A 27,592-nucleotide genomic window follows, 5' to 3' on the forward strand; every position below is an offset into this window, starting at 1 on the left:
CATAAATCAAGGCTGCAATCCAGGAGTCACCTGTTACAGTGCCTGCTTTTAGTATTTGCTGGGCCTGAGAATGGTCTGGCTGGTGGCAGACAACAAATATGGCATATGTGTATTGGGTGGGGGCGGGGTATACACATAGCCTTCACACATATGGACGCTGAAGAACCCAGGGACCTGACAGATCACTGTTGTTCTCTCCTTGGAGAGCCTACCTGGCTGGGGCCAGGGAGGGAGGTCGGGGTTGGATGTTAAAGAAAAGATGGGAAGAAGAGTCTAGTTAATGAAGCTGGGCCCTTCTGAGTGGGCATGGCCTCTGCTCCTTAGACACGGGCAACACAGTTTATAGGGGACCCACAGCTGAGGCAGGGCCCCTTCCCTAACAGCTGGTGCTCAGAGGCCTCCCCAAGTGTCCCGACCTGGCATGGACAGACAACTTGTTCCAAATGGAATCTGATAGCATCTGGAGAAGGAAGAATCAGGTAGCAGACGCTCAGGTGCTTCGTCAAGCAGGCATCCTCGGGTCTGGAAATTCACTGAGCAGGAGGAGGCTCCAACCCCTGCTGTGTAAGCTGTATAGTCACTAGTCCCAGGGACTCTCTGTACTTCAAAGGGCACAGGCAAGTCCTTTTTATGGTGGCTTCCCCTCTATTGTGAGTCTGAACTGTCTCAGGCTTGGGGAGGGCAGGGAGAAATGTTTCCCACTGTGCATTTGACAAGTGGCTTTTTCTCACACACACATACACACACACACACCCCAGTAAACACATCAAACTGACTGCTTTCTGGGCAATGCTGTAGCGTCAGAGAATATTGGGGTACACATAGAGGATGCTTTCCTCCCTGGGTGCCTGCTACAGTTTGGTTGAGCCAACCATCACTTTCTCAGAGACCTGATCATCGTGGGTGGAGTGCTGCCTGCCCTTCCATCCTTTGGCCTTTCCGTGCCTCTGTGCCCCGAACTGGACCCCTGGTGAGTTTCTCTGTGGTGTTCTGTGTGACTGGGGCGATGGATCAAGCAACAGAACCCTGAGGCCTGCTCTGCAAACCCACACTTGAAGTTCACAAACATGGCCATGTGGGATGGCTTCCTGTGAGCACATTATAAGTCCAGGCAACAGCTGGGCCTCCTCTATGGGCTTCCTGCAGAAGTTAGTATGAGGTCATAGGGCCAGCTAGAGCACATGATGTAAAGGCAATGGCTGGACTCAGAAGCCAACTAGTTATGGGACGTGCCGCAAGTCACAGGATCCTCTGTGTTTTCATGTGGGTGCAGGGAGATCAGTCTATCATCTGTCTGTCTGTCTACCTATCATCTATCCACCTATCCTATCTATCTATTTACCTACCTATCTACCTCTCTATCTATCTATCTATCTATCTATCTATCTATCTATCTATCATCTGTGTTTCATGAACTCCTGACTCTATCAGGTACCACCTATATACAGGACACCAGTAGTGTGGAACTTCACATTAGCAACAGATACTGATTTGTATGACAAGTGTGCTCTATAGGGACATACCTAAACCAAAGTTATTTGTTGTTAATTTGGAATGTTACATTTAACAGAATATCTTGGTTTTTTTTCCTAAATCTGGTAACCCATTCTGTTGTGTTCATAAGAAGAGAGAGAGGTTTAGAGAATGGTGTACGGCAATGTGGGGGAGGGGTGCCTAGGCGGGGCCATGCCCAAGTATCCCTTCCTCTGGAGGGACCAGAGGCACACAGACATGGTGTAGAATAGTTTATTCAGGGCAGAGGATGGGAGTTAATGGGGTAGTGGAGGCAGAGAGAAGCAGACAGAGAGAGAAGAGAGTAGAGAAGTGGAGGCGGCCATGACCACAGGAGAGAGGGGGGAGGGAAGGAGAGCCCAAGAGGGGCAGAGATGTGAGAGGTGAAAGTGCCAAGAGGCAAGAGGAGTGAGAAATGGGGGGGGGGGGCAAGCAGCCCCTTTTATAGTGGGCCAGGCCTACCTGACTGTTGCCAGGTAATTGTGGGGTGGAGCTTAGAGCAGAATCCTAACACGTTCCCAGCCCTACACCCCAGTTAGAAATCTCTTTCAGCAGAAGGGGGTGACCTGGCTTTCCTTCCGGGCTTGTGCAGGAATGAAGGCTATGGAAGTGGAACATGCAGGGCACCCAGGGCTAGAGTGGGTGTGCTCCTCCTCAGGATGCACAGCCCAGAGACGACCCCCTGCAGGAGCTAGGGGCTAAGCTGGGGCAGCTCTTGAAGGGCCACAGTGCCTGCCGGCAGCCTGGCAATGGCTCGCTCAGGTCTTGGGCTCCTCCTAACTCTAGCAGTTGTCAAGAGAAAACGCTGGACCTGAGTGGCAGCAGCCCATGAAGGTCACTTTGTCCTGGAGCCTCGGCATGGCAGCTTTGTGGGTAGGAGCACAACTTCGGTGCATTCTCCAGCCCCACGGTCCAGCGCCATGGAACACCATGGCGCACCATGAAGCATTGCACAACAGCATGGCTACTCTCTCAGCAGCCAGCCCTGTGCCAGCCTCACCTTCCAGATGCTGGGACGAACATGTCCGTCCAGCCTCTTGGCACTTGCCTGATTCTCTTCCTAATGCTGGTACAAGGCTGTCAGGAGCATGCTGGATAGGAAGGGAAGATAATGTGTTTATACTTCCTAGTACAAAACAAAATAGCAGTAGCAGTAGCAGTGTCACACCCCACCCCGAATCCTAGCAGAGCCCCTAAAGAGTCCTGTGGGGCTAGAGCAGTCACTTAGCACCCAAGTCCTTGTTTCCTTGTCTGTAGAATGGGGCTAGGTAATGTTAATGGTGCAAGCACACCTCTGTGGTTGAGGAAGTTCTTACCTGCCCTAAGAGCGGAGGCTGAGAAGCTATGACTCTTAGCTTCCTTGTTACTAACATTGTGAAGATCCTGTGTTTTCCCTTTCCTTTTCCCCTACAGCAGTCACTCTCAGTGTAGCATCTACACACCAGATTTCCCTTTACTACATGCCTTAAACAAGGCAAGGCATTTGCAGAACAGAAGTCTGCCATATTACAGGCGTGACCAGTCTACAGGGACAGGAAAGTTTTAATATCCCACGAGGGTAGTAGGAACCCAGAGGGTAACAGAAGGCGGTGTCCTGGGTGTCTCTGGAGGAGACTGTGGGGGGTAGCGGGGTGACAGGGGACCACTCCAGCAGGTAGCACACACCGCGTCTCCACACACCAGCCTGCCATCCATCTATCTACTGCCTGTGCCTGGATGCTTGTCCTGTTTCCCTGTGGAAAATGAGCTGGCTACTCTGCGTACTTCCAGAGCTCAGAGCACGGCTCCTGTCCTGGGACTACAGAGAGATGCTAGTTTCAGATTTAAACCATGCTGTGTCTTTCCCCTTGGACTAAATTTGTAGAATAAATGTTCATTTGCTGTGGTGGTGCACGCCTATCTCAGTACTTGGAAGGCTAAGGCAGGATTGGGGGGTGGGGTCCATTTTTGGCCCAGGCTGCAAAGCAAGTTTGAGGTGAGCTTGGGATGTGTATAAAGATCATGATCAAGCCAATCAAACAACAGACAAACAAAAGGTAATTATTAAAAAGAAATAAAATACATTTTTATTACTTATACAAGGATTGTGTTGTTGGCTTTTTGTTTGTTTAATCTGTAAATTTATCATTGGGTAAATGATCTTTCTTCTTATTTTATTTTATTTTATTTTATTATTTGAGACAGAGTCTTGAGAAAACCTAGGCTAGTCTCAAAATTGTAATCCTCCTGCTTCAGCCTCTCCAGTACTGCCGTTACAGACATGCATAGCCAAACCCAGCCAGCTCCTGCTTTATACATTCTTGTGAATTAAGTATGTGTCCACATAATAATATGCTATGAGCACCCTGGGCTAGACTCAGTCTTTGTTTGTCAAACATTGCTAGTTTCCCCAAACAATTCTTTTTTTTCCTTTCTTTTATTCTGGTGAACTTTTAACACAGAGACATGGGCTGCACCCTGGTGTCCTGGCTAGTCCATCAGTTACCACAGGATCTCAGCATGATGAGTGCTGGCCGGTTCTGTTTCTTCTCTGCCCACTTTCATCTCCCACAGAGGATTCTGAAGTCGGCCCCAGGCATCATGCTGGTCAGTCTGAAAAGGCCATTTTCAGTCTGTTTCTTTGTAAGCCTTATCTGTGTGTGCTGGCTCAGAGCTGAGCAGTTGTTATTCAGTCTGCTGGTTCCTCAGCTGATAGGAGACGTCCCACTTGCTGCCCCTCTGTGTCTCTCTACATTGCTTGTGTCAGGACGCTCATGTGACTGGCACTTCTGGAGAGCTTCCTGACTGACACGCATTCATTGTTCACTAGGCGACGGGTGGCCTCTCTTTCTCTCAGCCATCCACCCTCCCTTAGCATTTGTAAACTAGGACTGAAAATAAAAGATCAGTTCTCCCCATCGCTGACACCAGCAGATGAGTTTCTGGGCCCTTGTCCATCCTTGTGTGTCTTTAAGAAATAAGCCGAGATTGAGCCGACCAATTTCTGGTCGAATTAAATCTGAGTGAAAGAGTGGGGACCTGTCGACTTTCTCCATGGAGATCTTTTGAAAGAAAACTGGTTAGCACGGGGTCTGGCCTGGAGGCAGTACTATAGAAGGGCCTTAATAAGGTCAGCGGTAGAGCTCCCTTGGGAGAGGTGGAAAGTCTGCTGTGAGGCTCTGAGGCTGTTTTTGCTGTTGTAGAGGAGGAGCGCTAAAGGAAACGTTAAGAGAACCCAAGCGAAAGCTGCTGGTGGGGCTGTCCCCGTGACCACTGAGTCCTCTGTGAGCCGGGAGCATGCAGGTGCCATCCAACGCCACAGGACCTGGGAGGTCTGACATCCGCATGCGCTGCTGAGACGTGCGCATGGGTAGCCGGTGAAGGACTTCCCATGACTGAAAACAGCCCGAGGCCCTCCCCACCAGGTCACCAGGACTTCGCCATTACTGAATCCTAAAACAAGATCTACCACATCTTGAGTCAGTGAGTGGTTTTCAACCTTCCCAGAACTGTGACCCTTTAATATAGTTCCTCACGTTGTGGTGACCCCAACCATAAAATTATTTTTGTTGCTACTTCATAACTATAATCTTGCTACTATCATGGGTCACGATGTGAATATCTGATATGCAGGATATCTGATATGACACCCCAAAGGAGTCACCACCCAAAGGTTGAGAATCGATGCGGTCAGTGGTGGGCACTCCTGAAAGCTTGATTGACAGGATGAGGGGGCGGTTCCACGTTCTGTCCTGCTCTGCAGGGAGGTGCCAGCTGCACAGGAGACGTGCTGAATGATGAGATGCCACCCAGGTCATAGGTGGGCTGGCCACTGTGTGGCTCTCTGGTCCTGCCATGGTCTTATAGAAATGGCTTTCTCATAAGATCTTAAGATCTATGGGGACACTCTTCTCGGTTTCCCTTTTGTCCTGTGCGTATGTGCCGGAGGGGTCAGTGCTCTGGGGAATGCTGAAGTGTTCTAGACAATTCTGTCGGGAGGGCACGGCAGGTGAGATGTGAGAGAACAACTGTCTGTTCTGTCTGTTGCTTAGATTTGATTTGTCCCTAAGGGTTCAGAGGCTGGCTTCGTGGTTCCTCTCTACTGTGCGCTTATGAGAGGGAGTGGGCACTTAAGAGGGAGGGCCTCAAGGGAGGCTTTAGGTCACTGGGGTGTCACCCTGCCAAGAGTTAGGATGCTTCGAGTGGGGCTCTTCACTTAGTTCTCAGGAGCTGGCTGACACAAAGAACAGACCTGAGCCCTCCCCTCTGGCTTTCTATTTCGGTCTCTCTCTCTCTCTCTCTCTCTCTCTCTCTCTCTCTCTCTCTCTCTCTCTCTCTCTGAATCAACCATGTTATCTCCTCTCTCCCCCAGCACACAGAGGTGTACACACACACACACACCCTCTCCTGTGATGCTGTCTGCCACAAGCCCTCACCAGATCCCAGTCAGAAATGGCGCCATGCACTTTTCCAGAACCGTGAGCTAAAGCAGCTTCCTGTTGCCTCCCTGCCTCAGCTCTCCCACTGTAGCTGTGAGAAACAGGCGGGAGCAGCCTGCCAGACCCACGGGTCAGAGGTCAGCCTGCTGAGCCACGAAGGCGTCCTGCCATGGGGACTGTAAACGTTGCCAGTGGCCCTCAGTTGCATAGTCTGCCTCCAAAATGCAAAGAACTGGGTGAACTTCCTTCCGTCCTCCCTCCGTCTCTCTGCTGGTTGTATCAGCCAAGAAATGCACTTACAGAGTTGGGCTCTGAGCTCACATAGAAAACTTATTAGGCATTTGTGGAAGGTCTGGCTATGCAAAGAAACTGGAGCTGTCCTCCAGAGGCTTCTGGCCTAGCAGGGAAGTCCTTCTCCAGGTGGCTTCACTGGACGGGCTTCAACCTCTGCATAGCAGAGGGCTGTCCTAAAGCCTGCTTTCATTTGTCAAGTAAATATCTCACTGAAGAACTGTATTAGCAACCTAGGCAGCATAAAAGGTCGGAGGTATGTGTGTGTGTGTGTGCGCGCGCTCGCGCTTGTGCATGCCAGGGGAGGGAGGAGATAACATAGTTGAATTGCACTGGTGTGTGTGTAAAAGGAACCCGTGGCAAACAGCATGCAGAAGGGACTGAGTTCAGTGTGATGGGCTATGTACAAAGGATGCCTCTTGATGCAGCTCCTGGCCACCTCAACACAGGCTTCTTCAGGAGATAAATGACGTGGTGATTCAGTTCCCAGCCCCTATACCTCCAGGTTAGCAGCAGATTTGGCTATGGCAAGGCATCAAGTGTTCAGACTGAGCTTGGTTTTGAGTTGAGTGCCTCGTGAGTCCTGTGCACAAGCCTTTTACTATAGATTACTGTCCCTGGTCCCCTCCCCTGTGTGAGAGTGGCTGAGTTCTCCATGTCCCCTACCCATCTAGTTGCTGAGTCCGTGAGTGCGTTCATTAGGGAACCTGGCTCTCCCAGCTGTCCCCACCCGTGGGATTTTTGGATCACCGTGCGCACGTGAGGGAAGGAGCTTATGCTGCAGCTAGAGCTGCTTAGCATTTAACAGCAGGCCGGGTGCCTGCCACGTCCCCGCTGTGCAGACGAGCTCTCGTGAGACTGCCCCATCCTGATGGACGGGGACCTCCATCCCTGATGGACTGGGACACCGTGGAGAAAGGTGCTGTGCGTGTGACTGCTTCTCTGCCTCCATTTCCTTTCCCTTGGTCCTGTGAGAATAAGTACTGCCTCCCTTAATAAAATGAAGCCCGTCGTCTGCGTGGAAACCCTTTCTCTGCTGCCAGAAGCATGCTATCTCCACTGGCCCGAGGCTCGTGAACTGGCAACCATAAAAAAAGGCAATGTAAAGCCAGCACTCTACTCAGGCCATCCGTGAACAAGAGTCGTAGGTTCATAATAGTGTGGCCATTGGTGTTTGGCCTTCAGAGAATTGGTAGATACTCTTGAAGCAAGGCAGAGGTATAAAAAGGGATCTGAATAACCCTAGTGGGGAGGGGCACCCACATTTCTCTGAACTGTTTCTCCTGCTGAGATGTTAGTAGCTTGAGGAGACTAGAGTGTGATCCTGTCTACAGCCATCACTCCGGACATTATTCATTTTCCCTTGGCTGTTGTCCAAGGTTGAAGCATCATATATGATCAAACGATATCCTTTTCATACAAGGAGATGGAGAGTCCTCAAGCCTTTGGTCCAAAGGAGCCTGACATGGCTGGGAGCAGCTGTCAAATCTGCCTTTGCTAGCCAGGACCCAGGGAGTTCTGGGGCACGGAGCAGGACCGTGTGTGACTGGCTAGAGAGGGCAGGTACCTCCCGGCCACCTGTACAGACCACACCAAAGGTCAGAGGCCAGGAACTACTGGTTGTTGCTATAAAATGAGAGAATATCTGATTCATGCCCAGGATATAAACAAATGATAATCCGGTGACTGTAACTGATTGTAACAAGCGGGAGGGCCTTCAGTGAATCGGGGCTCAGGATACAGCCTGGGACAGTATAATTTCAGGAAAATAACTCCAGGAAGTAATACAGGTATAAGGGGAAAAATGAATCACGAAGGAGAAGGGGAGGAAAGAAATTGATTGAAAGTCTTTCTATGACCTTGTTGTTGAATGGTTTTTTGGTTTGGGTATCGTTTTTGGAGTGAGTTGTTGTTGTTTAATTGTTTACATGAATATTAGCCCAGTGTTGTCACATCTGATTTTTCTTTTAAGGAGGTTAGAAATCTCTGTTGGGAATGTTTAAACATTAACAATTAAGCAAGCAGTTTACTAGCCAAACAGAGCATACTGGTGTGGCAGATGGAGCCTGGCCACTGCCAGGTGGACCTGGTGTGAAGCTGGCTCTCCCGCCACGCTTGGCCTGGGCCCTTGAGTGCCTCAGTTAGCTCGCTGACCTCAGATCCTCCACGGATGGTTTCTGAGGCCACCCTGACTTGTTTTTGTTTTTCAAATGTTTTCTCCCATTTCTTGAATCAGTTGTTGATTCTGATTAGTAAAGTTTTAAATATTCCATTAAATGGTTTTCCAGGTAACCTCAGACTTAACTAATAAGAAAGCACCAGATCAAGCAAAATTCCTTTCCAGGAATATAATTCTGGAAGAAAATAAAGGGTGAGTTACCAGAACCTCCATATATTGGAGCTTGCCTATGTTAGACTTATATGAGCAAGTTTCTGTTGTGCTTGAGGTTGTGTCTGGAGATGCTTTGGGAGGTTGAGGGCCTGATGGGGAGGAAGGGAGGAGAGGAGCCCATCAGGGGCAGGGGAGAGAAGGGTGGAGCGATGCGGCAGCCACACGCTCTCTGCTTCTCATCCCCACCCACCCAGGATGCAGAGACGCCTGTGCAGACCCGAGCCCCAGACTTCCCTGCCAGCTCAGCTCTGATACTGAGAATGTCCTAGCTGCCTGACCTCTAGGTAGACGGCATTCCTAGCTCTCCTCGATGGTTCCTGAATAAGGAAACTAGATTTGAGAGGCCTGGCAGCCTTATCCAGTTAGCTTGCATCCTGGGGAAATGAGTCCACTTTGGGATTTGTAGTATGTAGCTACATGCAAGGATCATGGTCTTTCATTAGAACAATTAATAGCCCTGGTGTAATGACCTTATGTAGAGGCCTTATGTAATGACCTCACACCTCTCCTTGGTCATTTGGGAAAGCCAGATTTCTGCTCCAGCCTCCCCATGTCTCTACAGCAAAACAATTTTGATTGCTTTTCCTTATAGCTCACTCTGCTCTCTGGTGGTGCTGTGTGATCAGTGTGGAATTAGAGTGTTGTACATGACTGCTCTCACTTATTCCTGGGAGTTAAAACATCAAGCAAAAGCTGGACAGTGGTGGCGCACGCCTGTAATCCCAGCACTCTGGGAGGCAGAGGCAGGTGGATTTCTGAGCTCGAGGCCAGCCTAATCTACAGAGTGAATTATGGGACAGGCAGGGTTATACAGAGAAACCCTGTCTCAAAAAAAAAAAAAAAACAAATCTAAAAAACAAAATAAAACATAAAAAATAAAACATCAAGCAATCTTGGTGCTGAGGGCTTGAATATAAACTGTATCCAGGTAAGCCATGTATAACATCTACCAGAGAGCATTGTTGTGTGTGCAGTGTGCCTTGGATGAAAACATCTCTTACCATTATGGATGCATTATAAGAATTTCTGCTTGCAACTTATCCATCTATCTACTCATCTGTCTGTCCATCCACCCCCATCTTATCCATTTGTTTGTCCCCTCATCTACCTGTCTGTCTGTCTGTCCATCCACCCACATTATTACCTGATTGTGCCTTCATCTGCTTGTCTGTCCATCCATCCGCATCTTACTTATTTGTCTGTCCCCACATCTGCCTGTCCTCCCATCTTCAGTCTTCTGAGGTGAAAGGATTTGCTGTTGGTAGAAGCCTCTTTCAGAACCCCAGCTGGCTCCTTACCCCTGCCCCCAGCCCTCAAAAGTGAGATCTTTCCTGTAATCTTTCCCTCCTGGTGTCAAAGTTGGGGTGTATGCTGAGAACCAGCGTGGGTTTTCCCGTGGAGGGGGTGCCAGCCTGTCCCAGTCTGCAGATGGCAGCTGCTGGTGCTTTGCTTTCTGTGTCCCTCCTGTCACTGAGTGAGTCTGATGCCCCTCCCGGACTGTTGGAGGAGGGGAGGAGGAGATCCAATCACTCCCATCCTCTTCAGCCTGCTTGTTTTCTTTCCTCATTGCTTTTGAGAGAGAGTAGGCCAGGCGCTGTAGTACTCATTACCAGGCGCTGTAGTACTCATTACCAGGCGCTGGTCAAGAACTCATTAGGTATCTCTAGTTGGCCTCAAACTTGCAGCAATTCTCCTGCCTCAGCACTAGGATTATAGGTGTGAGCCACCAGGCCGAGCTGCCACTCTCCATAGAATTATAGTCTTGGGAATGGGATCCCTGAGAACATCTTTCCTCATGTTCGAACCTCCCCTGTAACATCCTCTGCTTGATCACCTTCCGCTGTGAAGGCCGTCACTTCTGAAGCGGTCCATTATTTTATTGCTGGACAAGTTCATGGGAATGTTTTTCTCTGGGTTCAGTCTGAAAGTCTGCTTCCTGTGTCTCCTGCTCATCATGCTCACTTGTGTCCTTTGAGGTCACATGGGTCGTGTGTGCTCCTCCCTGGAGAGGCTTTCTCTGGCTTGTCCTTTGCCAGGGCTTCCCATAGCCACGGCTCTGAGTTTATCTCCTGAGCCCCGTCCAGGCTTCCTGGAGGCTGGCCTGGTCCGTTCCAGATACACAAATGTGTGTACACATTCACAGCAGCACCCAGCTCCATGAGCCTGTGCTGGAGCCCTGATGGGATGCCAGGGCTTCAGGATGTCAGAGGCTGTCAGGATAAAGAGGTGGAAGAAGAAAGCCTTGGGTCGGCGGTATCTGAAGAGAGGTTTGGGTCTGTTGAGGCTTCCCAGGACAGGGCTGCCATTGCACAGCCCCTGTTCTCCATTCCTCACTTGTATTCTCTTCTCTGTTTGAAAGGTAAAACAGAATCAGATTTCCTGTGCTTCTGTCATTTCTCCGGTCGATGGACTTGCCTGGCCATCCCCACAGAGCCATAAAGCAAGTTCTGTCACTTTTCCCCAAGCCATCACTCCCACCATGCCTTCTCCCGTCCCCGATGTCTGTGCAGGGCAGATACCATCTGGGTTTCCTGCCAGGGAGGAGCAGTGCCTTTTGGTTGCTGTTAATTCTAAGAGCTCCGTTTCCCAGAGCTTCCTGACAGCTGGATTCAAGGCCACGGGACACTTGCTGTACCTTCCAAGGGTTTTCCGTTTTCTGTGGCTGCTCTGAGACCAGCTAAGTGTCTCAGTTGTCATTTAACTTGAATTTTATATGGGAATAGAAATGTACTAAAACCCTAGATACCTGTGTGTCTATAGACCAGTGGTTCTCAACCTGAGTTAGGACCCCTTTTGGGGTCAAACACCTTTCACAGGGATTAGATATCAGATATCCTGCATATCATATATTTACATTTTGATTCATAATGGTAGCCAGATTACAGTTATAAAGTACCAATTAAATAGGTTTGTGGCTGGGGTCACCACAGCATGAGGAGCTGTGTTAAAGGGTTGCAGAAGGTTGAGAAGGTTGAGAACCACTGGTCTAGACTCATCTGCAGAGGTCTTAAAAACCTCGGGCTTGGGCCACAGAATTCTCATGTAGCTTTGTTCCCCAGTGGCCTTGGAGAGCCTGGGCTGCTGGGAGGTTCTGGGGCTTGGGACACGGGGAGAGCTCTTAGCGTTTATAGGGAACGAGCCCAGCTGCCATTTTGGAAGCTGGGTTACTCCTTCTCTGTTCTCAGACTTCTGCTGAGCCCAGTGGGGAAGTCGAAGCAGAAACTGGCATCACTGCCTGGCTTGAACTCCAGGCCGACTCCACCTCCTGGCGTGGCTTCGACCTTGCCATTTGACCTAGTGTGCTCTGCCCATTATCTGCCCCAGTGCGTTTCTCATGAGGATGCTGGACTGAATTAGTATTTGTCATGTGTCTACAGGAATGCCAGGCACGAGTGCTGGGTGAGTCCGGAGATAAGTAAGGGTATTGGGCCCAAAGAGCCAGTGCAGCTTGGTGGCCTGTCTATAATCCCTTAGGGTCTTTAAACCCTCAGACATTTGCCTGTGAATACTGTTTATTGCAGAATTGCTTAAACGTGAAATGCTTGTAATGCTAGAGGTTGAGCAACTGACTTTCATGATATAGATGTGTTTGGGAGCCCACTGGGTGGCGCCACATAGGACTCTCTTTCTTGATGGCACTGGGCATGTTTGCCCACAGCATTTCCAGATCTTTTGATGCCTACGGAATTCTACAGTAGGGGAGAAGCCCTTCTCAGGGTCCCTCTTCCCTCATCAGGGCTGACCAAGCCCTCTTCCTACACATGTTAGCTGCTATAACTCTGTGCCATTCAAGAACATTAACTTTCCTCTTTGTCCCAGCAGCCCAGCTCAGCAGGAAGGGCCCAGCTGAGCTGTCTGCTCCTACCAGGGCCACAGGGACAGTGCCACCACCATCTGGTTCCTCTTTACCCCAGGCAGGGCTTCAGGATGACATAGTCTAAAATTATTTTCACTAGAACTCAAAGGAAAGGTTCAGTTTGCAGAATGTAACTGCTTCTGAACTCATTAACGAGAAGCCCAGCTTTGACAGGAAGAGGATCGTGCATGTGACCAGATGCTAAGAGAAGCAGCTTAGGGGAAGAAAGGCTTATTTTGACTCATGGGTTCAGCATGTCACATCAGGGAGGGGGTAGGGCCAAGTTTGTCTGTGGCTGAGAAGCAGAGGGAGAAGATTCTGCCCCTGGTGGGGTCCCAGCCTATGGGATGGTGGTGCCCACATCTGGGCAGGCCTTTTCTACACATGTGCATAGCCAATGTCCCAGGTGCTTTGCAGTCCAAGCAGTGTGATAGTCAAGACTGATATCATGTCCTAGCACCAGTCAGACTAACTGGACAGTCTTTGTTTATGTTCCTCATTGCTAAGATGAGAGTCATGGTGTATTGCATGGTTCAGGACTGTTTGGATATGAAATAAAACCACCTGGTGCTCACTCCCTGCCCAGAGTCTCTCTCCATTGCTGTATCCATAAAGTACTCTATACCTCAGTGCTGCACACCGTGTGGTATGCCTCTACCACCATTGCTGTTGGTAGTAGTAGTGTCTGAGGATTTTCAGGCCTCCCCAGGGTGGTATCAGTCCCCAGCCTTTAAGTAAAGAAAGCCCTGCCCTAGCTTCCGGCTCTTATTTACTGTGAGAAGATTTATAGCGTCTTCCCAGTGAAGGCCTGTGCACTAGTGCCCCAAGGCCTCTGGTCCCTGGTCCAGCTTAGACTAAGGGTGAGCAGAACCTGCTTGGTAGCAGTGACACACACATCATCACACACAGCCACTATCCAAGCACTCAGATGGCTGCTGAGCTCCATGACGTCAGCAGTCTTCCAGTTGCCTTATTACAGGGTGGGGGGTGGGGGATGGGGAGTGGGGGGAGCAGAGGTAAAGAACACAAAAATAAGTGTGTGCCCAGGGTTGGAGCTGCAGCCTCCTGACCCAGAGCCCTGCGCTTGGTCCCTCCTTGCTCCCTCCCCCCCATCTCCTCCCAATTAACAGGCTGCACAGTCAGCCCCTGGATCCTCGCATTCTTAGGAGTGAGGCTCTCCACCCTTGCAGAGACTCTGCCAGGCCTCACCAATTTCCAGCAGCGTTTTCTTGGCCCTGCTGATGCTAACCCTTCTGTGGACATCTCTTCACTGCTGCCTCTCTTTGCTGAGAGCCATGGGGGATGGGCGGGAGAGACAGTGTCCCCATTTTACAGAATTTGTCCAAAATCATAACTCTGGGAGGACCACGCATCCAGCACAGCACATTTCCTTTCCCCTACAGTCATGCCCTGTTAACATCTTTTATGGTAAAAATAGTTTGGGTGTTCCTGGCTCACTAGTGACACTAGTATAGAAAATTCTCACACTCACAGGGCGGGGCAGTCTTTTAAAGAGGAGGCACCCATTTCTAACGTGCATGGTTGATGTGTGGCTACAGCTGAGGGCAGATCATGGTCATGACTGGAGTCGGCTTCCGGGAAGAATCTTCTTCCATGTGGAGCAGAGCTCACAGGGATGCATTTCCCTGCTGCAGCAGATTCCAAGGCCATTTTTGTGACTGCTGATTTGTGAGTTTGGCTGCAGAAATAGCCGTGCTATCAATAGCTGAATGCTATGTATCTGCTCCGACCAGACAGCTGGCTGCAGAGTGACAGCTGTTGAAGCTTGTGAGGTGTTAGTGATGCTGTGGAGCGGGGCCGCTGACACTGCTCACCCTCCTGCAGATGCTGAGGTAAGACCTTGGTGATACAGGAGACTGGCAGGGAAAGGAGCAGGGTACCGTTCTGGGGCGGCTGAGTCCTGTTGGCACTAAATGCCTGTATGTTCAGTCAGGTTCACAGCGATCACTGGGGAGGTAACGTGCTCCTGAATGGAGGCTTTCCCTTGTCCATCTGTGCGCAGGCCGCAGTGAAGGCGCACACTGATGAGGCCCCCACACGTTGCCTCGCGGCCTTGGGTTTGGTGTTGAGTTTGTAGGCTCTGAGCTCAGCATGCCTTGGCGGTTCTGCCACCGTTTGGCTCTGCTCTGCCTCCCTTTGGAGCATGGAAGACAGAGCCACACCCGGTACAGCATGAAGGCCCTGTGTTCTGGGTTCATCTTGGCCTGTTCACTTTCCCTCCCTGCATCTATCTCCCTCTCTCCACAGCCTGAAATGGTGTTCACTGGGCGCTGTAATGGACACCAGTATCTATCTACATTCTCAGTGGTGCAACATTCGTCTGTTTCCTCCAGGTGGCCTGAGGTACCATCTTGCTGCGTCCAGGGATTCCTAGCCAGGCATGTCCCCCGTCCGCCAGCTCCAGAAGTGAGGGCACTTCCCCTCAGATGCAGGCCTGTCTTTCCTGCCCTCAGCTCCTGAAATACTTTGCTCCTGACTGAAAGAGTAATCGCTTGACCCCACCTGCTGCCTCAGGGCTCAGTTGTAAAGTTCTTGAGAACTCTCTTTGCCTTCTACCTCACCAGCATCCTAGACGCTCACAGATGACAGCAGGCTGCACGGTCCCCCTCTTTGGAGTTGTCATCTTCTCAGTCAGCTGCAGAGTGGTCTTTGCAGGGGCTAGTGGGCCGCTCCACCTGTTGGGAGGGATTCTTGGGCAGCCCTTAGAAAGGATACATCTATCTAAGGAAATCCCAGGACTGGAGTACATTACACTGAATATTTAGAGGTGTAAATATTTAGAGGTGACAGGAAAGACATCCAAATGGCCAAAAGCTCATGACAAGAGGTACATTGTTAGTCACCAGGGAAGTGTCAATCACCAGGGAAATGTCAATCAGATCTATGTGAGACCAACTCCACCTCTCAGACAGCTTGATAAAAGCAGGGCAACAGCTAATGTGGTGCGGGCAGGCGCCGCTGCAGGTGTGGGTGACGCTCGCAGTCACTGTGGAGAGGAATACAGATGAGCCACTGTGGAGAACAGTCTCCAGGCCTCGCACCCAAGCACGGACTTACGTATGAACACTCTCCTGCAGTGCACCTCCGAGAGAACTGAAAATGCATTCCATGCAAACCTTCCCTGTGTGTGCAGACATTCATGTTAGCATTATCAACAATAGCCAAAACAATAAATAGTCCCGTACCTATCAGAGGATAAGCAGAGACAAAGGGTGCCGGCCATGGTGGCACACACCTTTAATCTCTGCTCAGGAGGCAGGTCTCTGTGAGTTCAAGGCCAACATGGTTTACATAGTGACTTCCAGGACAGTCAGGGCTACATAAGGAGACTCTGCCTCAAATAAATAAATAAATAAACAAACAACAACTTAGTTTTAAAAAATTAATTAAGCAGAATGTGATGGAGTCATATAATGGAATATTATTTGACATGAAAGTGAAGGTTTTGTCCATTTTACAGCATGGCTAAACCTTGGAAGCATTAAGAAGCCTTAAGCACACGCAAAGGTGCAGGCTTATGCCTCCCCTCTGAGACACCTAAGCGGCCAGTATGGAGGCAGAGGCAGGGCCTTGAGAAAAGGCTCTAAAGGGATTCATAGTCCGCAGTCATTTCCATCTCTGGAGATATAATGAAATTCACCACATTGTACATTTTACACAGGTGAATTATATGTCAATAAAACTGGAACAACACCCCAGATTCTAACAGCAAGGGCCAGGGAAGACCAGCTGTGCAGTGTAGGCCTGCACCGCGTGTCCCACGCTGCTTTCCATGGAAGGAGACGTGCTGTACTGCCTCTTCTCTGTGCCTGGGGTCATAGCCTTTCCTATGCAGTGCTCTCTCCAGGGCTGAGTGAACATAAAACTAAGAGAGCTGTAATAAGCCATTGTTTAAAGGATGTTTTTATTCCATTTTTATGTTCAGGTGCCTTTTTACTTCCCAAGAAACTTGAAATGATTGCTGGCACTTGGCCTTCTACTGGGTGCTTACCAGCCCTTCAGTATTGTGGGTTTTAAACCCTGAGGAGGCAGATAGATGTCTCTACTGCCAAGGCTGTAGCTCAATGGAGGTACAAATCAGGTCAGAGGTGACAGGCTGCTGCTGTGGTAAAGGTCTCTAAACTTATAGAAAAGACCCTGCACTCAGTCACAGCTGATGGAGAAAACCAAGAAGAGGTGGTTAACTAAAAGGCAGGTGAGAGTTGTCAGGAAGAAAGGACATATTGGGTAAAGGGGGCTGTGTGGGATTCGGGGGCTATGAGAGTTCAGGCCAGGGGTCAGATGTGCAGGTCTGAGGCCTGACTAGAAAAGGCAGGCATAGAGGCCTTTGTAAGCTAGACAGAGGCATTTGACTGCTACCCTGCAGCTCCTGGGGAGGCCATCTTTATTATAGGGAGATTGTTGGTGGTAGGATGGAAGTTTGTTTGGAAAGGATGGAGTCGTCAGCCAGCTTAGTGTGCTCTCTCTCAAAGACTCAAACACTCCCCAGGCCTTCGCAGACACTGGCTGTCTTGGTCCCAGGCAGAGACTTTTCTAGGTGTGCTTTCCTCCATGCTATGACACAGCATTATCAAGAGCACTCCAGGGAGGACGGGTATTTTGACTTACAGTTTCAGAGGGGTTTCACAGTCCATTCCAGAGAAGGCAAGATAGCAGATGTAACTTCCTCTGTGGTGCCAGGAGTGTTAGTAGTAGCTTGTTTATGCCAAGGTGCTTGGGAAGCAGAGAAACCAGGCTAAAACCCTGGCAGGTGTGACCTACCTCCAGTGCCTGACCGCTGCCAGCCAGTCCCTACCTGTAACGATCCCACAGCCTTCAAGATGGTGTCACACACAAGTTGAGGGTCATGGGGGTCAACCCATGAGCCTGCAGAGGGCATAATGGTACATAATGAGTTTCCCCTATTGTTGTGGTTTGAATAAGAATGATCTCCAAAGATCTATGCCTTTGAATGCTTGGCCATAGGGAATGGCACAATTAGGAGGTCTGGCCCTGTTGGAGGAAGTGTGTCACTGCAGGGGAAGGGACTTCGAGGTCTTTTGCTCAAGCTAGGCCCAGTATGGTACACAGTCTCCTACTACTGCCTGTGGATCAAGATAGACTCTCAGCTACCCCTCAGGTACCATGTCTGTCTGCACACTGCCATCCCTGCCATGATGATAATGGACTGAACTTCGGAGACTGTAAACCAACCCCAATTAAATGTTGTCCTTTATAAGAGTTGCTGGCCATGGTGTCTCTTCACAGCAGTAAAACCTTAACTAAGACACCTATTCAGGGTATAGATGCCAGATGAAGGCCATCCATGATTTAGCAAGTGTCCCAGTGATGGCATGATCCATTGACAAACAGCAGCCCCATCTTTCTGTTCCCACATCTACACAGGAGGAGGCAACATTTCTGTTCCCCCTGTCAGTTAGGAGAAGGGTCTGTGTTGTACTTGGCTCTCTCTCTATCTGCAAACAAAAATCTGTGGTCTACACCTACACTTTTCAAAGTTCCAAGGAACCCCATTACAGATTATGCTGTGGGGAGAAAAATAGGATTTCCTGATCAAACAAGCCTGGGAGGCTTGGGTTATATACACAGTCACCACCACAACATACCAAATGCTAAAGCCTGTGGCTATCCAAGTCCCTTACTTATGTAAAATGACATCCCTTTTGCCTATGACTTAGCCACTCCCCACCCCACCTCACGCTAAGTCATCTGAAGGTACTGATACTCAGTGTGGGAGCAGTGCTCTGTATGGCATTGTTAGGTTGTTCAGAGTGAAGACGAGAACAAACTCATGCAGTCAATACAGGTCCAGGCTTTTTCTTCTATTTCTAGTCTGTAGTCAAGTGAATCCAGATGTGGAACCTATGAACATGGAGGTCTGCATGCGTGCATGCGTGTGTGTGTGTGTGTGTGTGTGTGTGTGCGCGCGCGCGCGCGTGTGTTATTTCCCTCTTGTGAAGTGCAGTCAAGACTGTGAGGCCCTTAGGAATACAATCCTAGATTTACTGAGGATAACCTTTTTCTGAACTCTGGTGGATTGAAAGAGAGTGTCCCCAGAGGTTCAGACCTTTGAACACTTAGTCCTCAGTTGGTGGCTCTGTTTGGTGAGGTGGCGCAGCCTTGCTGGAGGAAGCACGTGCTTCCTCACACAACCTGGCATGCCCAGTTTTTTCTCTGCCCATGTCTGTGGTTGAAGATGTGACCAGTCTTCGCACAGCTTCCTGCTTCTGGCTCTGGGCTCTTATCCCTGTGGAGCCTTGAACCAAAACACTCTTTCTTCCACAGTTTATCACAGTAACATAGAAGTAGCTAATGCATTGATTTTTTTTTCTTTTTTCTTTTAAGACAGATCAGTTTTGTCCCATGACACTTAGGGCTCTAGGACCTGTAGAATCCAAGGACCACAGGCTTTTGAAGGACTATCTGACCTGTGTGCTGTTGTTACATCCAGGCCAGCAACCAGCACCTAGAAGCCTCACTCTCCAGCAACGAGCATGCCAGGGTCCAGGAAGGCAGGTTGTGGGTTTCCTGCAGTGGGTTCTGCTGTTTTAAGACAGGGCTGCAGCACTGCCTTGAAATCTACTATCGGCCGGGCGGTGGTGGCGCACGCCTGTAATCCCAGCACTCTGGGAGGCAGAGGCAGGCGGATTTCTGAGTTCGAGGCCAGCCTGGTCGACAGAGTGAGCTCTAGGACAGCCAGGGCTACACAGAGAAACCCTGTCTCGGAAAAACCAAATCCAAAAAAAAAAGAAAGAAAGAAAGAAAGAAATCTACTCTCATGCTTAATTGGTCTCAGAACTATCAGCTCACCAAGCCATCTGTCACTGGAAATTTGAGCGGTGCTGCAAGCCCATTAATAATTCAGCAGATGAATGTCTTCAGACGCAGCCCTTCAGCCTCTGCCTCCCGAGGAGTCACAGAGAGTTCTCTGTTACAGAGATGCTAATGATACTCATGCTCTTCCAGAGTCCCCTAAACCTCCGCAGTGGGAAGAGGAGCGGCTGACAAAGACCAGTCCCACTCTAATTGCATTAGCCACCTTGGAAGATGGTGGGTTTGGAGGGCGGGTCAGCCAGTGACCTGTTTGTGGTTGAAGATGTAGTCTACCTTCCACTGAGGCGGTCCTGGGGAGCGGGTGCCAGTGGCAAGCTGCAGGAAGCTTCTGTTCTGGGGAGCAGAGGCTGTGGACTTCCAACAGTGGGGATCTAGCCTTTCCTTACCTCTAGCAGTGCTCAGCATTCAGGAAGAAGAAAGGGCTTTTAAAGTTTGTCTTACATATTAAAGACACTTAAAAATATTGGTGGAATTTGTTCGAGCTGACTGGATGTGGTCCTCATTCCCATCCAGAAGAATGCTGGACTGACTGACACTTCTAAATGAGAATGTAGACAGCACCCAGGTCGAGAGTGAGAAGAAAGAGACATGTTCTCTGCCACCGCCGCTGCCGCCTCTTTCTTCTCCTCCTCCTCCTCCTCCTCCTCCTCCTCCTCCTCCTCCTCCTCCTCCTCCTCATCCTCCTCCTCCTCCTCCTCCTCCTCCTTCTCTTCCTCCTCCTCTTCCTCCTCCTCCTTCTCTCCCTCCTCCTCCTCCTCCTTCTCTTCCTCCTCCTCCATGGTCTTTTGTAGAGCTAGGGAGATGCTGGGCTCCTGACTCAGTCCCGGATCCCTGCTTCTGAATTCCTGAATGTCCCTGGATGCAGTGGGGTCGGGACACAGACTGTTCTATCCCGGGCCCCATGATGCCAGGGGGCAGGTCTGGCCCAGGTTAGCATGCTGACGGGGTGGCTAGTCGGGTTCCTTACACCTTCAGTCGTCAGTGATGTGTGATAAAGACTCCCTCCCTCCTCAAGCTTTGCCCTGCAGCTTTGTGGTGTTGGCACTGGCAGTTGTCTCTTCAAATTCTCCAGATCTTCCTGTGGAATTGAGCCTGGTCCCTAGGGAAGGACTGTAGAAGGCAACCCTTCTCATCCCTCTGTAGCCGGCATACCCTGTTACAGAGTGCCGAGCGTGGCAGTGTCTGCATAGTCACTGAGCGGGGAGCCTCCATTCTCCGGAGCCTGGAGCAGGGCCGGAGCTTTACAGAACCCATCCACCTTTTGACCTCAGTCTTTTGCGCTTCCTTAGACACATGAAATAGACTGAGTTCCCTCCCCCAGTTGGTGTCGAAACCCTAACTCTTAGATGATGGTCTGAGGAGGAAGAGCCTTTGGGGGAATCGTTGGACCATAAGGGTGGAACACTTATAAATGAGATTTGCGTTTAGAAAAGAGACCCAGGACTCCCTCACATTCCTGCTTTGAGGACATAGCAAAAACAGCCATCTGTGAACTAGCTAGAGGCCCTCACCAGCTACCGAGGCCACCAGCGCTGGAGGTTCTGGGACTTGTCAGCTTCCAACTTTTGGTCACTCTCTCTTCATTGATGAGTGGATTCAAGCCTAGAAAGCCCAGCAGCAAAGGGCCAGCTGACAGCAGAGCTGTCCTGTCTGCAGCCTGCTGCTCCACGAGCCACTCAGTGCCAGGTAGATGTATTTATTTAGTATATGTGAGTACACTGTAGCTGTCTTCAGACACCCCAGAAGAGGGCATCAGATCCCATTACAGATGGTTGTGAGCCACCATGTGGTTGCTGGGAATCGAACTCAGGACCTCCGGAAGAGCAGTCAGTGCTCTTAACCGCTGAGCCATCTCTCCAACCCCCCCTCTACTGTTTCAGTTTGGGATGTTGTTCTTTGGGACAGGATGGATTCCCTGCTGCAAGCACACAGATGAAGGCGCTCTGGGGAAGCTTCACTGGAGTCTGAGGAGCTCCGCAGGGTTCACGCAGCTTCCTAGTGGGGCACAGGGACGGGCAGCATGGGAAAGGGGGCCCTGTGGCAAAGGACCAGACTCTTCAGGCTGACTGCTTCCTGACAGTCTGGAAGTGTGAAAACCAACCTGGGAAGCTGGGAAGCACACGGTGGAGTGGGAGTCGATCAGCATCGCGGGTGTGTTCCCTACCGCCATGGATGCAGAGAGCTGGGCCTCTGGTTCTGTCTGGTTAGGCAGAACGTGTCCCTGTCTTTAGGCCTGTCTTTGAATTTTGGTCTTGGGTGGTATTTCCTGTATTTCTGTCCATAAGGCTTAGGCAGCACAACCACAGCCCACAGGGCCAGGTTGTACTTTAAAGGGAAGACACATCCCCTGGTGGAAAGACCAGGTGGGGCCCATTCAGAGCCTGGCAGTAGAGTCCCTCGGTGGCTCAGAAAAGCCTCTTGTATAACGCAGTCTGGAAGTACAGGTAGGGCCAGGTGGGTGGCTCAGTGGACAAAGGTGCCCATGACCAAGCCTGAAGGACAACTTGAGCCTGATCCTAGGACCACATGACACAAGAACAAAACCAGCTCTCTGACACATGCTGTGACGCAGCTATACCCACACACATACTTGGACAGATAAACCAGCAAACCGACCCATCAAAGAGGCCCAGGTGGCCTGAGCTGGGAATGCTGTGGTCTCTAGGCCTTTAGACTCCAAAGAGAGGCTCCGAGCTAAGGCGACAGCACTGGAAGAATAAGTCACAGCCATAAAGCTGGGACCCAGCCTTCAGCACCTGCCAGAAAGACCCAGACTCTTGCCCAGGAGCTGTGGCAGAGCAGAAACATGTAGTCTGACTGCAGGTCAGAGAAGGAGTCCTGGGACTCAGTCCAGGGAGCTCAGCTCAGGAGGCATGTGGGAGCTGTGCCAGCCAAGTTTGACCCTCCACATGTACCTAGCACACGAGCTGTCCAGAGCTGGCTTCCTCCTACCCCTCAGAGCCTAGACAAGGGCATCCGAGCATAGCCAGCTCCTGAAGCAGGTAAGAATAATACAGTAGGTACAAGGGTTTGCTTCCATGGGCACTTCTGCTGGACTTAGGCCCGTTAGGAGAAATGCTGTTGGGATAGTGGGCGTAGCGCGACAGATGCCTCTAGCATATGTGGCATCATTAGGTGTCAGGGCGCAATACTTCTTCATGTGCCTGTGTCACTAATTCACAGTTAGTACAGAACTCATGTTAATATCGCCCATTTCCCTGATGAGAAAATAAAGACGTGGGTTGTTCATACACCCAGGACTCCATGCAGACTCAAGACTCTGGGCCAAGCTTTTCTCAGGCTGGGTAGAGGCCCTGGAGCAGCAGAGAGGGGCAGATGTGGGACTCCCGTGTATGGGACTGACCTTGCTGACTCGGCTCAGTCCTATGAGCAGATCATCCTGTCCTTGATGTTTGCCTTCGAAATCTAAACTTTTCACTTTCTGAAAGAAGAGAGACCGACCATGTGAGTGTTGACATGAGCCTAGAGAAGCCGCCAGGCCCCAGGAACCCTGCAGGAGCAGCAGGAACTTACACCCTGAGGGTCTGAGCCAGGGACGGAGCCTACTGCCACAGTTGTCCCCAAGCAGCCAGCTGGCCAGCCGACGACCCCTCCTGTCTTTCCTCCTTCACTGGGGCCCTTGCCTTGTTGTCACACCTGCAGAGTGGGCTCCCAGCTGTTGTTCTTGGAAGCGTCCCAGTGCTCTGAGGACCTCTGAGGAAAGAACAAACAGCTAGGAAAACACAGGAGAGCTTAAAAATGTTTGTGAGTTCTGTGCTGCATGGAACAAAAGAGGCATTAGCAAGGCCCAGCACTGTTCTGGGAGAGTGAGGCCTGCTCATGGGCTCTGCCCCTGGGCTCTGCTCCGGATGCCAGGACCTGTGGGGGAGGGGCTGGGAGCTGGCTTCTGCCTCAGTGCCTTTAATCCTCACACAGTTTGCACCTCCCCCCTTTCATCTCACTAGAGGGAAGTCAGTGCCACGGCCCAGGCCCAGCTCTTGGTGCCAGCCACCCAGTTGTCACAGAACACCTTTCACTGCCTGTGTTCAGCCAAAATAATAAGATCATATCTATAGCGAATCCTGTGGCCCCACTCGTGATCACGTGTCTCTCCTTGATGGATTATTTGGCTCTTTTTGGTTTTTTGAGACAGGGTTTCTCTGTATAGCCCTGGCTGTCCTGGAACTCACGCTGTAGACCAGGCTGGCCTCAAATTCAGAAATCCGTCTGCCTCTGCCTCCCAAGTGCTGGAATTAAAGGCGTGCGCCACCACCACCACCCGGCCCATTTGTCTCTTTTATTACATAGGTATTGTCTCTATTTTATCAAAACAACTGAGGCTGCAAGCTGGGAACTGACATTGTGTGGCTGCCAGCAGATCCTTGAGGAAGACCTACAGTCTTCAGATGCCACTGAAGCAGGGAACCTCATCTCCATCTCTTTGGGAACCACCAGGACCCACTGTTGTCTTTGTCTCTAGGGAAGTCTCTAGGCCCAGCCTCTTGACTTCTGGATGGGCAGGTTATACTCAGGTTTAAGTCACTGTGGTTCCCAGCTCCCTTCCCAGCCTCCGGAGTGTAGCCTGTGGAGGTGCGGGCCTGCCCAGGACTGGTGCGGGCCTGCAGTGCCTCAGCGCGATTGGAAAGAAGCTGTGCTCTGTTTGTCTTCTGGGGGACAGCATGCTTGCATCAGGCCGGTCCTCCTTGTGTCTTTCGTGTGCGAGTCATTGCTATGTAGACTCAGTGGTGTTGTGGTGTGGCATGGACCAGAAAGCATTACTATTTCTCCAGGAAGATCAGTGTTAGGGATAGAAACAGCCTTGGTCCTTGGTGCCAGAGAAGGTTAGAGGGAGCCCAGGCTGGATGCAGCTGTGTCCATCCGTGTTCTGTGACAGCAGTTGGAGGCAGTAGGGGATAGTCTGTTGGTACTGTCTGGACTCCACCCCCACAGTCACGTGGCAGCAGCTAGGTGTGCCCCGCCCCACAGTTACCTGGCAACAGCCAGGTAGGCCTGGCCCACTATAAAAGGGGCTGCTTGGCCCCGCCTCCTCTTTTACTCTCTCTCTCTCTCTCTCTCTAGCCTCTCTCTCTTGCCTCTCTCTCTTGCCCCCTTGTTCCCCCTCTCTCCCCCCTCCCTTCCCTTTCCTTTCTCTTCATGAGCTCATGGCCGGCCTCTACTCTCTCCCTCTCTCTCCCTCTCTCTGCCTCTACTACCCTCTTAACTCCCCTCCCATGCCCTGAATAAACTATTCTATGCTATACCACCCTGTGGCTGGTCCCCCAGGGGGAAGGGATACCTTGGCATGGACCCACCAAGGCACGCATGCCCTTCCCCCACACCTCACCACCCATAGAACATATCTTACTCGTTCTTTTCTCTTTTTGTGATCACAACATTGGTTCCGTGACTCGGACCCAGCTTTCTTTAAAGGATGGACTTTCCCCCTGAGGTTTCAGACAGGCCTTTCGACTGTCCTCGCCCCACCCCACACTGTCCCATGACTTCTGCACACACTTCTCGGGTGGCACAAGTGTTCCCTGGGGAGTTTGCCTGCATGCTGTCCAGACAGCTGTTTCTCTGCGGAGGAGCAGCTGCCCTAGGACCAGGAAATGCAGGAGGAGGTACCCAGCCCCTGCCTGTGGGGAGAGGAGGCCTGTTGAGCTAAGATGAGAGAGCCCAGGTAGTAGAAACTCTGAGCCTGGAGGGAGGGGGAGGGTGGTGGAGGTGGGGGTGAGTGGTGAGAGCACCCTGCAAGCATTCCCTGTCAGTAGGTACCTGAGGAGGAACTTCCGCAGTGAGAGAAGGAACTCTCTTGAGGGCACAGTTTCCAGAAAATAAATGTGTATTCAGATCAAAGAAAACTCCTCCCCACAGACATTTTTCAGGTCACTCTTAGGAATCAGGAGCACAGAGGCATCTCCCTGGGCACTGTGGCCCTGGGTGGCCATCCTCACACATTGAGGATGTGCTTTCCCTGTGGCTGGGACAGTGGCCGCCCATGAAAACTGCCCCCCCCCCCCAGAAGCCCGGAGCGGAAGGAGGCAAGGCCCAGTCTGCTGCCCTGGCCGCAGCGGTCTCCACGTGCAGATGCTGCTGATGCAGGGTCCAGGATTGCTGTGGGAAGGGAACTGCTGACTGAGGACATCTGCTCTGTCAGCAGGGCTGTGGCTTTTCCCTCCAGATGCTCATGTGAGAGAGGAGAGAATGTAGGAGGGATGACATCTCATGTCTAGATTCAGGAGAACCTTGCAGACAGTGGGAGCAGTTGGCAAAGAGCAGCTGCTTCGTGAATGGATGTGAGGGGATGGGGAGCCTTAGTCCCTGTTGTCTGGAGCCCCTCTCTTCTTCCTGTCCACATAGCTCATCGTAATAACTCCAATTATTTATTCTTGTAAGAACCATTTACAGTAGTCATTTAAATACACACGGCATGCATGTGCAAGCTTCTTTAACATAACACAGCTGGAACCGCGTTAATCACTCCCTGAGGGTCGTTTTTCTGCCTCATCGATACGTCATAAAACATCTCTGGAGTTAGCAGGTTCACCTCATATTTCATTCTTATTTATTCTATAGTATGGTGGTCTATATTTTATTCAGTTATTCTTATTTCTGTGGGCATTCACTTTGTCCCTTTTTTATTTAATGTATAAGTAATGCCATTATTTATTTATAAATGTGTTTATGTGTCTTTGTGAATTCCTGTTTTTATTTCCCAGGGGTGGATTCCATAGAGCAGGGATATTGAGCTGAAGGGTAGGTAGATTTATAATTTTGATAGATGTTTCCAGATTGTTCATCCCATAGACCATAATAATTTTCATTTTTATTATGAGTCTATACAGCCGCCTCTTTCCTGCCCACTCCAGCTCAGCCATCTTCTCTGGTTGTGCTGGCCTGATGTGTGGGCGGGGCAGTCCTACCCCCTTGCTCTGTAGATTCCCAGATCCCTGCCCGCCTCCAGTGAACCTCAGCTCCCTTCCTAAGACTGCCTGCCTGCCTGTCCACCAATCACCTGCTGTGTCTTTTCTGTTTCTTTCCCAGCATTCCTAGAATGAGAAGCCCCTGGGCCAGGTGTGTAGTCAGGATTCAAAGCTCTGTCTTATGTACTGACAGATCGGAGGCTCTGTGCTGCTCTGTCTTACGGGCCTTGACATTTGCTTGAGCTCATTGAGACTTGTGTGTAATTCTCATCTTCATTATGGAGCGTACAAAGTTTCCCCAGCACTGCAGTTAATACATGTGCTTCTTGCTTCTCTCATGGGCATGTAACACATGGGCTTTGGGAGACAGATGCATTTCAAGTGCTAGAGAATTAATGATGATTTGGGTCTTGCTAGTCAGCAGTCTGGGTCGAGGAGTAGAGCTTGGGGCAAGAATTGATTTTGAGTACCCCATCCAAAGTGCTCACTGCTAAGTACCCCATCCAGAGTGCTCACTGCTGAGTACCCCACTCAGAGTGCTCACTGCTGAGTGCCCCATCCAGAGTGCTCACTGCTGAGTACCCCACTCAGAGTGCTCACTGCTGAGTGCCCCACCCTCTTCTTTTCCTCAGATTGAGGTCAGCACTGTGTGGAGAACAGATGTCCCACAGTGGTGTGTTTATAACATGCAGGATATAAAGGGAACTTGAGTCTGATCTCAGGAGACATGGAAATCTTTTTCCAAGCTCTCCAGGCAGAGGTCATCTTTGGGACCTCAGTCCCTCCCCGAGTCATAGGTGCACAAATGTGGCTCTGGTTTTAGGGAGAGCCAGTGTGGCCAGCTGAGTTCTGGGGTCCACCGGCAGAAGGTGGCACACTGTGAAGCATTCCTTGGGAGGTCTGGACTGGGTGGGGTTTCAGGAGAAGTTGCCACCAGTACAGGATGGAGTGCAGAGATGGTTCCCCAGCAGATTTTGATCTCTCTGTTAATTGACTCTTGGAGTGTTCGTGGAATTTCACTCCCTTGGGCCTGGCTCTCGAGGCCTCATGGCCTGGCATAGACTCTGCACTCTGGGGCCAAGTTGGACAAATGCTCGCTGCTCCTCAGGCTGTGCCCAGTGTTCATGTTACTATCTTTGCCTGTGCTATTCTGGCCGCCAAGGCTTCTTACCGGCCCTTGGCTGCCTCTCCCAGCAGCTCGGAATGCATCTAGGGCTGCCTGGGCTCCTCCTGTCCTCTTTGAGTGCGCGTGATCATCTTTGGGTCCTGCCTGCCTTGCTGTTGAGTCTTGGGGACGTAATGTAGTTTTCCTTCCAAGGAAACTCTAGGCCTGCAGTTTGCGCTG

The 27,592-nt window shown here is 50.7% G+C and overlaps 1 protein-coding gene and 1 long non-coding RNA gene across 3 annotated transcripts in view; both read left to right on the forward strand.

Annotated features, from left to right (window-relative positions):
* Xxylt1 (xyloside xylosyltransferase 1) overlaps positions 1 to 27,592 on the forward strand; it is a 121,889-nt gene that overhangs the window by 68,972 nt on the left and 25,325 nt on the right. The gene's annotated exons all lie outside the window — the stretch shown is intronic.
* Positions 11,777 to 15,876, forward strand: LOC127665735 (uncharacterized). Its single transcript, XR_007973488.1, has 3 exons — positions 11,777 to 12,012; positions 14,228 to 14,322; positions 14,738 to 15,876. It is a non-coding gene; the product is annotated as an uncharacterized LOC127665735 (long non-coding RNA).

Source organism: Apodemus sylvaticus, chromosome 15 (genome assembly GCF_947179515.1).
Source record: "Apodemus sylvaticus chromosome 15, mApoSyl1.1, whole genome shotgun sequence".
Classification (NCBI taxonomy): domain Eukaryota; kingdom Metazoa; phylum Chordata; class Mammalia; order Rodentia; family Muridae; genus Apodemus; species Apodemus sylvaticus.